Here is a 9,002-nt window from a genome sequence, read left to right as displayed (position 1 = left end):
GCTTTTGACAAACGAACGTTTGCTGTTGTGCAGATCTTTTTTGGCAAACTTTTAGCATGCGTTGCAGACCACAATTTGTGAGCACGCCATAAATTTTCGCACACACACACGAACAGGCACTCAAAAATGGTGCCGCTGAGGAATTTTGGGTGAGTGTTGAATGAATGGTGAGTGCATCACACGCACTCGTCACGTGCATGCATTTCCATTCCAATTCCAATTCCCATTCCTCCAATCTCATTTCAATTCCACGACCAATGCGATCGATCGATCACACTTACATATTCATGCATACTTCACTTATTAAAAGATCGTTGCCTTCGTTCTTGGCTTTCCAGGCCAAGGCGTGTGTGAAATGCAAATGTAGAAAAAAAAATGAATATCATGACAACACCCTCAATCTGCCCTCTCCCTCTCTCCTTCATTGCCACCTCTCTTGCTGTGCTTCCTCGTTCCCAGCGGATTAATGTAAAAATGCAGATATACAATCGCAACAAGTACAAAAGTGTTCAAGTATTTGCATGCATAATATTTCAATGTTTTCTTGGCATTTGCAGAGATCGTTCAGGTGACTAATTGGCCACGTCTGAAGAATGACTAATCATCAGGTGTTGTCATTGCATTAAATGCTATTTACAAATCTGATAAGCCCACAAAGCGACATTGAAGAGGTAGGAGCACCTTCAGCATGAATAGATTCAAATGCAATTATTCTTAATCTTTCTATGTTGAAGGTAGGGAAAGATATGAGCGCCAATTATGAATTGTAAAAATATGTAAATTTATTTATAGAACCCTTTATTTTAATTAAATGAAAAGAAATTTTACAAATAAACGTGTTTAAGAACAAAAAAAATAATGAATTGAATCTTTTCAAACTAAACTGTTTAAATTAAATAAAATCAATGTGTTCCTCATAATATACGATTTTTTAAGAAAACTGAAATAGAATTAAATATTTAAAATTAAGGGTCAGTTAAGATAAATTATTCTTTGAAATATAATAATATAATATAATAATAATATCATATTATAATACAATTTTTATTTATTTGTACGAAATATATAAATAGTGATAGTAAGAATAATATAAATAAACTTTCCTCTTAATTACAACATAAAATGTATACATTTGTTCTGCTGTAAAAGGAATAATTAGCTTGAATGACAATCGCATTAGCTAAGGAATTCTTTATAACAGTATTTGGGTCAGGCTAACACTATATAATTGAATTTTTGCATTTTATCTACGCCTATTAAGCATGAAAAACATTAGTCAAAGTTTTGCTCAAAGTCCGCTGTGGTTGTTAAGTTTGTTATTATCTGATAATGGAACATCTTTGTGGCTTAATTTCAGTAGAAAATTGCAGTTGAGTTGAGGATTTGTGCTCCCCCGCAACACGACACAGATACAGTTAACAGCGAGACGAAGTTTGCTGGAGCTATAAATATCATTATATATTATATATATATATTGTCTGTGTTTGGGGGAGTATAGTTGATATGTTTGTGCATTTGGCTTAACAATTTTCATGGTCAGTTGCCTCCGGTGTCACATAAACTGCCGCAGATAACAGCAAAAAGGCAGCCAAATCCTTATAATGAAATAAAAATACATAGCCAAATAAAGCGACGACAGGACAAGACAGGACAGGACGAGACACAACGAGACAGGACCAAGAGCAAGAGCAAAAGCAAAGGCAAAGTCATAGTGAACAGCAGAGAACAAGAACAACAACATTGATTTCACTTTAACGAGCTTGTAATGTCTTCAAGACGATAGTATATAAAAAGCGTTATGTATACGACATGTGTGCAGTGGGTGTCTTTGGACTGTCGTCGTCTTCGCCTCACTCTGTGTCTTTTTCTTTCTCCCTTTCTCTCTGTGTGTGAATGAAAAGTTTCTGAGCTGCTGTCACATCCTAATAGGATAATAACGAGCCAAGCGAAGGCAAGCGAAAGTTGTTGCGCCTGCAACTCCCAAATAAAATATGTAGCCAAACAATAAACGATGATAAGGGGCCAACGAACGTGTCGGCTTTCTGTTTTCTGTTTTCGGCTCGCTTGTTCCTCAACGCAACTAACTCCAGCTCACACTGAAAGTAGTCATTACCAGCCAGGCAGGCAAAGCAAGTTCACTTAGCCGTTCACTGCTCATTGGGATGCTTGGCTGTCCAAAAGGACAGCGCCGAAAAAGCTGATAAGCAAACGACTTGCGGCAAAGTGCGCGTAATGCCCGGCATAACCGCCTTTCCTCTAACCGACACACAAAAAAAAAGACAGTGTAGAAAGCCTTCTCAATGCGGCTTTTCAGTTGCCCATATGGGCGTTGTAGGCAGTTTTCTGTGGGGTTGTGGGCGGACCAGGAAAAGGCGTTGCTTGTAGCTGCCAAATGGTAATTTATGGGCGGAACATGGCCAAACTTGGTAGGCGGCTTTAAAACTGTTGCTAAATCGTAGTTACAAAGAGTCCAGCAGCATCGCTGCTGCAAGAAATTCCAAGCGTATCTTTTACCCAAAAATGGTTCCTCGGCGGCCAAGCTACTTACACTTTTTTTCGTTTTTTTAGGTGTCTCAAGTGCACCTATGGACACACTGCTATTGTGCTGATTGCTCTTTAGTTTAAGTGAGATATTTGTCTTCACTCAATGCACACCCACACACACACACAGAGGCAAAGAAAAGTCGCAAGTTGCCCTCCTCCTCCATATACATATATTATCTAAATATGTTTAAGGTCCCTGATGGTGCTCGTCGTTTTGAAGGCAAATATGGACACAGGTTGGCCGGATATTGGGGACCCCAGCATTTGCCAGTGCCGGAAGAACGGCATGCAAGACAGTCTGTTTGGTTCTAAGCTATAGCGCGTGATCGACTACGGGATACCCTAAGTTCACTTTATTTGCCAGCTCAAAAACTTTGTTCTTAGATTCACTTAAGCTAACTTTGACGTAAGAGACTGTTATAATGTTATTATTTATTTATTGTAAGATCTTAATAAAATTATAGATAATATCAACGGATTACAGAATTTCATATCTATAGATTAGATCTTTCTATAGATTATTTCCTATAGAACGAAAAATTTTGAAGACATCAAATAAGACATCTAGTTTAATAAATTCTTCTTACATATATTCTTTTATAAATATCAAAAATAGTAATAAATTATATTATAAATCCTTTTTTGAAATAGTCTTTTATATTTATTAATATCGAAAATAGTATTAAAGAAAATGATCAATCTCTAAGACAAATTAACATCATTAAGACTACAAGATCATGACGTTAATGTAATTGTATAAACAATCCAATAAGTAAGCTAAATGAGCTCTGGTTTTCATTGTTGCGTATACTTAATATTGTAGAATATTATGAGTTTTGCTTATACTTAATGTAGTATAATGTGTTTAGTTTTGCGTATGCTTAATATTGTATTCCATTCTACGTATACTTAATAATGTAAAATATGTGGCGTATACGTAATGCAGTAAAATATTTTTTTTTGCATAAACCTAATAAATTCGAATGTTTTGCGTATACTTAATAAATTTGCATATTTTGCATGTGCTTTATAAAATTGCCAACGTTGCGTATACTTTATAAAGCCGAAAGAGCTGCGTATACTTTATGTAGTCGCATATGCTCCCAACAACTGTCTGTAACATGCAAAACAAATCTTTTCTGTCCATTTTCAATGTGAGTAGGGTATGCAAAAAAGTAAGACAAAAAAAAAAACAAATGAAGGAAAACTAGCGTAAAATGAAAAGTAAGGAGTCGTAATTCTTGGAATTCACAGGCAGTTGTGCATTAAAAATTCTATTTAAAATTTCATAATTCTTGGAGTTTCTTCGTGGGTTGAGGGTGAATGGGGAAGGGAAATGAACAGGCAATTGCTACATCTTTTATTTTATAACTTAATGCAGTACGAACGAAAGAACTTAATAAATCTCTTGAAACGTCTCAGTCTGAGTCTCGGTCTCAGTCTGAGTCTCGATGCTGCCACGCTCCTGTCAGCCACAGTTTGTTAAGAAACCCAACAGATTTCCTAGTGATTACTGGTTTTGCTCTGCACACACACAAACACACACACACACATAGACAGCGTGAGGCGAAAGAAAGAAGCGGCAGCGACTGACAGCTGTACAAACAAGTCATAATTTGACGAGGAAATCGCTGCCATCGTTTTGCAGCTTCCTGCTTCCTGTACATGGTCCCTTTTCCGTCATTTTGCCGTTAGTTGGGAACCCCTAAACGTTCATTGTTCAACGGCAACCTAACGAGTTATTTCTCTAGTCAACTCTAGGTTCTCATTTTGCTCATTGCTCTGCTTCTGCTTCTGCTTCTGCTCTGTTCATCACAGCCAGCTAGCAAAATGTCGCTCATTTATTTTGATTACCTTTTCACACACACACAAAAAGAGGGGCAAAAATAAAAGAAAACACGAAATGAAAAGGCGAACGGAAAATGCCAACAGATTTTCATTCTCAAGCAATGCGTTTTCATTTTCATTTTCATTTCAGTAGATTTTTAATATACCCTGTCCACTTGGAGTTTATCTTAAGCTGTCGCTGCTTGGCTTAGACTCGACTCCTTACGGTTTGCTGTCTCTGTCCTTAACTGTATCTCTTTCTCTCTGTCTATCTTTGACTGGTCCATTTCCTCTCTTACGCTCTTGCTCTCTGTCATTTCCTTCCTGCTTTGGCTGCTGCTGCTGTCTTAACTTGAGTTTTAGTTAAGAGTTGAATCATGGTCATCAGCGTTGATGAGCTTAATTCCGGTGACACTTTTCCTTCGTACAAATTTAGTGTGGCAAATTTTACACACACTCACCCACTTACCCTCACTCACTCACACATACACGAAATGGCAATAATAAAGTTGCTACCGCCCTTTTGCTCCCCCTCCTCCTTCTTTTACTTAGCTAGCCTTCCTGGTCCTGCTGGGGCCTTTTGCTTCCGTTACGTCTTGACTTTTGTTATTGTTACCCCGCAACGAAATTCCATTATGAATCCTTGCTCATTGTTTTGTGCATCGTCGGTTTGTGGGTTTATCAAGGGCATGCCCTTCCGTTGTCACCCATCCCTCTTCCCTCTTCCCTCTTTCTCTCTCTATCTTGTCTCGTGTACACAAAATTAATATTACAATTTTTGCGCTGTCGTCGTCGTTGTGTTATTTGGGGTCTCGGTAATGGGTCCGGGGTCTGTCATAAGAGTGAAATTATTTCAGAAAGCATATTTCAAAATGAAAATTTTCTTGCGGCTTTTGGCTAAAACAAATGTTTGGCCTGGTCTCCGTTCTCATTCTCTTGGCCATGGTCTGCATTCGTCGTCTGGCCTGGTCCGCTCTGGTTTGGCTTTGGAAAGGTTCCGGGGTTTTTGGCCTGGTTTTATAATGAAATAAATTTCATTTGCTCATTGAGTCGACAAGCAGGCTGGCTGCTTGGCTGGCTGGTTGGTTGGCTGCTGACTGAATAGCTGGCCGACATGTGTGGCCAGGCATGAAGACGTTGTGGAATTTGCATGCATGTTGGACTCTCAAGTACGAGTCGGACGCATTAGGACGGACACATTAACTCTGCGTATGTGTGCGTGAGTGTGTGTGTGCGGAACACACATTTAAGGTATTAAGACTTGGCCCAAATGAAATATGACATGGTTGACAAAAGGCCTGGCCACTGGGACATCTATTGCCGCTCACACACACAAGCACAAACACATACAGACAGGCACGCACACAGAGAGAGAAAAAATCAATTGAGTTGGGATTGAAACGAAAAGCAATTCTCTGCCATTCCCCTAAAAATAACATAACATTGCTACTGTGGTTAAAAATAATAATTCAAGGGCACTTTTTGCAACCATTTGTAATATCGATAATTTGAATAATGTTAGAAGAATATTTTTATTTTTGCATTTTCACATTTCATTTCATTTATATATTTGATGAAAGTGGGCAATAGAAATTAGAATGTCCTAACCATTTAAATTGTTTTTTTTGCTATTTTAAAAATAGATCTCAATTAATGATTTAAGAACACTTCTAATCATACATTTATCACCATTCCAATTCGATTGAAATAAATAGTTTCTCGGAGTAAAAGAATAGCAAAGTTATGTTCGTTTACCTCAGATTAGCCCCAAATTTAAATCGAGTTTTTGCTATTTTAAAAATAGTTTTACTGCTGTTCAAAACTAAGGCTGCTGAGGTTTAAAAGAACACACTTCTAAACATTCATTTATCACCATTCAAATTCAATTGAAATAAATGCTTTTTCTAGAAAAAACAAGACTAGCAAAGCTTTTTTCATTTCTTTCATTAGCCACAAATTTAAATTTATTTTTTACTATATTAAAAATAGATCTAAATATAGATTTAAGAAAACTTCTTCATAAATGCTTTTTCTAGAAAAATAAGACTAGCAAAGTTGTATTCATTTCTTTCATTAGCCCCAAACGTAAATCGATTTTTTGCTGTTTCAAAAATATATCTTTTTTTTTTGTGCTAAAAATGAAAGCTACTTGGATTAAAAATAACGATTTAAAAACACATATATAAATATTCATTTACTACCATTCCAACACAATTAAAATAAATACTATTTCTAAAAAAAAATATAAGCAAAGTTTCATTCTCTCCCCAAATGTATGTAGCGTATATATAATAAATGTTGACGAAGTACCAAAGCAGATTATCGGCTTAATGAAATAAAAATGAAGCAAATAAATTTTGCACTGCATTAAATAAAGCTGTAAAGAATAATCTCGCTTTTTTTTATTCACAAAATATTTTTATTTTAATAAGAATATTCCTAAAAATATTTGTAACCAAAAATCTATACAAAAAAATGTCCATTGTTTAAAGCATTCATACATATGTATGCATATAAAAATCAATCACAATTCTTACATCAATAGAATAGAATATAAATCGTACTGTATTGATTTAAATGAAATTAGTTGAATAGTTTTGCATTTATGCTTTCGTAAAATATTTGAATTTCAATATTTAAGAATATGTTCACAAATACAAAATTGCTTTAAATGTGTTTTTATACCAACATCAATCTTAACTTAAAATAAATAAACTAAATATTGTGTCGTATTTATCAGAATAAAAATAAATTTTCACAAAGTTCTTAATATTTACTTATTATCTTTAGATAGATAGATTGTAAATAAATAAAGAATATATAAAAAAAAAAAAAAAAACAAAGTTCTTAAGAGTGTTTCTAGTAATGCTTTTTACGAAAAATCTCGTATTAATCTTAACTTTTACGTATTTACTACAACAATTCTAGCCACAATCCAGATGGCAAAGTAAAGTATGGAAAAATGCTTAAAGTATTTCACATGGCTTACAAAATGAATTCATATATCAAAATCAATTTCATTGAAGAACAATTTCAACCGCAATCGGTACGTCAACTCTTAGTACAACATATTGTAAAATTCTTAAAGGTTTTTTATGATGGCTAGCATTTAGATTGGCATATTTCTCTCTGTGCACGCTCACATGTCCACAAACTCGCACTAACTAAGAATCCCTTGCGGGGATGTTGTACAACAGCAATCGCCCAATAGCAAATATTTTGCCTCATGTTGCGCTCTATCGTAAGATATAGCAGATAGATAGAATCTCTTCTACTGCTGCTGCTGCTGTCCCTTCCTTCATCATGTCCTGCGCTGTTCTGTCCTGTCCGGTTCTGTCCAGCTGGCTCTGCATTAAATGCCACTCCGGCAGTCAGTTCGCTTTAGCTCCACTCACTCTGCCAGCGTGATGACGACAAGGACGACAAGGACAACGACGTGGACGACGCCGACGACGACGAGTTCATTCGTCCTGCCTCGTTTCATTTCGACACCAAAAACGCAGCGGGTGTTGCGTTGCATACTTTGCAGCTTGTGGCATATAGCATCGAAAGCATCGTCAGCATCGTCAGAATCATCATTGTCATCATCGTGTTTATACCCTGTGCCTCATAAAAAGCTTCAAGTAATGGGTGTCATAAAGTTGTGCACACTCATCGTATGTGTGTGTGTGTCTGCGAATACGTGTAGCGCATAAAATATACACTTTATTGTGCCATTCCACCCACAAATATCGCTGCCGAAAATTGCAAAAAAATCGTTTGAAAACTGCAGTTTTAGGTAAACAGCTCTGCTTTTTTGACACATGTCTCGATTTTATGTCCTTCTATACTTTCATTAAATATCAGAGTTATACTTTCATTAAATATCAGAGTTATGCAACTCATATTTGTTTCATATTTGTCAAGAAATAAATTTATGAAATAAAAAAATTTATTCATTTGTTTTATTTTCGTCAAGAAATAAATTTATGAAAAAACAAAAGAAATGCATTTGCTTTATTTTTGACAAGAAATAAATCTATGAATAAATAATTTGTTTTATTTCAACTAAATTGAATGAGAAATCTAATGTCAGAATGTATTTAAAATTTTAAATTATTTATTGTTTTTTATAACTATAGCAAGGCTTTCGAATTTATAATGAGTGTTTTCTTTTTTATTTCTTGAAATAGTTTTATTATTCAACTGTATTGAAAATATTAAAATATTTTATTATTGTTTTTTAGAGTAAGTGAGAGTTTCTCATTCTTTAATTTATACAGATTGTTAGTTTTTAATTTTTCAATACTTCATTCAAATAATGAACTCAATTATCCATATATCCCGTTGGACCAATTTAATTATTTTTATTCTAAGTAAATCTTCCATTTGTTTTTCTCTTCTTTTTGTCAAGTATTTGTCAAAAAAATAGGTCTTACTTACTTTAATAATATGAGAAAAGTAATGTTATTTTCGTTATAAAATTCTTAAATAATAAATGTTAAAATTTTTGGCACCTCAATAATGTTTTGGACATAGAAGGAAGTTTGACAAATCTGTGATACTCTTACAAAATTAAAAATAACATCACTTGCAAAAATTCTTTTACTGAAAGCATTTCACTAAAAATAAATTGCAATTACAATTTTACT

Source organism: Drosophila albomicans, chromosome 3 (assembly GCF_009650485.2).
Source record: "Drosophila albomicans strain 15112-1751.03 chromosome 3, ASM965048v2, whole genome shotgun sequence".
NCBI lineage: Eukaryota > Metazoa > Arthropoda > Insecta > Diptera > Drosophilidae > Drosophila > Drosophila albomicans.
Note: the sequence above shows the minus strand (reverse complement) of the source record.